The sequence below is a fragment of the Clupea harengus genome, chromosome 11 (genome assembly GCF_900700415.2).
Source record: "Clupea harengus chromosome 11, Ch_v2.0.2, whole genome shotgun sequence".
NCBI lineage: Eukaryota > Metazoa > Chordata > Actinopteri > Clupeiformes > Clupeidae > Clupea > Clupea harengus.
Window position 1 is genome coordinate 8,520,384 of NC_045162.1, and position 2,351 is coordinate 8,522,734.

Consider the following 2,351-nt stretch of genomic DNA (forward strand, 5'->3'; position numbering starts at 1 on the left):
ACACACACACACACACACACACACACACACACACACACACACACACACACACACACACACACACACACACACACACAGACCTCTGCACACAAACAACACTGGGCAAGTTTGTGAAGCCTGGGCCACAGACACAGACACACACTCTCAAACATGGAGACGGGGCGAGAAAACAAAAATAGGCACACACTAAATGTGAGCAAGGCTCAGTGATGGATGTGAGAATCAGGCAAAACATAAAAGGACTAAATTAACTTTGCTAGTTCAGTTCCACAACTGTTCACAGGGGAGCCTAAAATAGGGCAAAATCCTATGCCTCTCTCGTCCACACGTACAGTGGCGGCTTCTCCATACCTTCTGACCTGAATGAAATAAAAACAGCATCAAGACAACAGAATGTATGGTAATTTATCAACAGATACGGAGCTCTGAATTGACACTGACGATGGCTTAGGCCGAAACGCGTCTGTGGATAAACTAGTCAAAATAAATAAGCAATGAGACAAGCTTGAGAGTGCCTTAGGAGCTCTGAATTGCCCAGTAGCTAGTCTGATTTGTTAACTTAGGCACGGAATGTATAACCTGATCATTTATTTTTCTGATGCGGCTCTAGTGTTCTTTAGAATCCCTGCTTCGTATGCACAATAAGGATTTGATACTGGAGTACAAAACCATTAGTGAGTATTCTAGAGCTCTGTGATTTTGACATAGAATAATATGAGGCTGCACCGGCTAAAGAGAGAAAGAATGAAAGAGCAAGACCAGACATGACGAGACAGAAAATAACTATATTACTGTAACAATCATGTTGCAGATTTTATTTAAATAGAAAAAGATTTTATACTGTAAAAATACAGGTTTACAGTTCCAAACAACCCTTATTTATTGCTGTTGTACCATGCAACATATGAAAATACTCCATTAAAATAAAAATACAGCAAAAACCATCTCTAAGGTACCAGTTGTTCCATGTACAAATGCATTGGGGAAACAATTACAAATTACAATGAATTAACTCATAATCACTGATTGTTTCAATGTAAAATATTGCTCCAAAACAAAGGCTACTTAAATACAAAGATCATGTACAAAATGGAGGTTACCACATTACAATCCTTTGGAATGACTATGAAAACACAATTACAGCTGAGTGAATAAAAAAACAGCATGATGATTGTAAGGCATTGATGTGAAGTTACAGAAATGCAGTTAATGGAGCACTGCAATCAGGAATGCATAGCAGTATTTGTGCAGAGAAGAGTCTGTGATTCAGGATAATAGTAGTGGTTGGGTAATAATGCTGATGATAGTAGTGATGGCTAATAATGCTGATATTCTCAGGTCAAACTGAATGTTGCAACTCCGCCACCGCAAAGCAATTTTATTGCAAATAAAACAATGCCCCCAACATGGCCAACAAAAGCTTTGTTGTGCTATGACTACTATTAAATAAAGATAGAGAGACTTCCCTTCAGAGAGTCGTTTCATAATCTTTATCTTGAAGTTATAGGGAAGCTTGGATTATTTCTGAGATCGTTGTGAGTGTGATTAAATTGTCTGCATGATTTAATGGAATTTTTCGCAACGACGACCATATCAATATCTCAGTGCTGAGGAGTGAAACCTTAGTTTAGACACTACATCTGACCATGCAGGTACTTTGTAAGTTGCGTAAATTACTCATCCATTCAACCATGCGTAGTAAATCTGGTTCTTGTTTTTGTTCAAGCAAATGTGTCAAAAATCACTTACACTAGACAAGACAAATGTCATCAGAAAGAGAACAGGAATGTTAAGAAGTATAAATTAGATTATTGTTTTTATGCTCGCATTACACACACTGACACTGTGCTACAGTTTTTCACTTCATTACATGACTTGAGTATTTCGTGTATATAGGTACTGCGTGCTATAACAAGTGCAAGACACCCTTCTCTTATAAGCAGGCCTACTTAAACAACAGGTGATTGGCTTTGTAGTGACGGCATCAAAAACAGGACCTTGTAAATAATGACTGAGTATGTTTCGGCATAGTGTATACTGAACAAAGCATTCTGCAGTCCTCATGTGTCTAATATAATTACAGAATGCATCTGGAACATGCCTCTATCTATGGTCTCTTACGGTTGGCTTCATGGATAATTCTTCTTAAATCCATGCGCAGTTTATCAATGTCTTTGCAGGTTTGCGGGCTGCTGTAAACGTGCAGCAAGGACGCATCAAACCGAACCAGTCATTAAAATGTGCGATGGTGGTGACATGGCTGTTTTTAAGTGGCCAGTTGAGACCTTTGCGTGTTTGTAAATTACAGGGCAATCAACTCACACCCTGCAATCCCTGTGAGGTCAAGGCCT

General features: G+C 38.9%; 1 protein-coding gene across 1 annotated transcript in view; it reads right to left on the reverse strand.

Moving 5' to 3' along the window:
- Positions 1-780: 780 nt before the first annotated feature.
- The window catches only part of LOC105891798 (cingulin), a 29,323-nt gene continuing 27,752 nt past the window's right edge, over positions 781-2,351 (reverse strand). Inside the window, exon 21 of the mRNA XM_031576079.1 lies at positions 781-2,351. This exon is cut by the window's right edge and continues 1,329 nt beyond it. The gene's annotated coding sequence lies outside the window, so the exon portion shown is untranslated.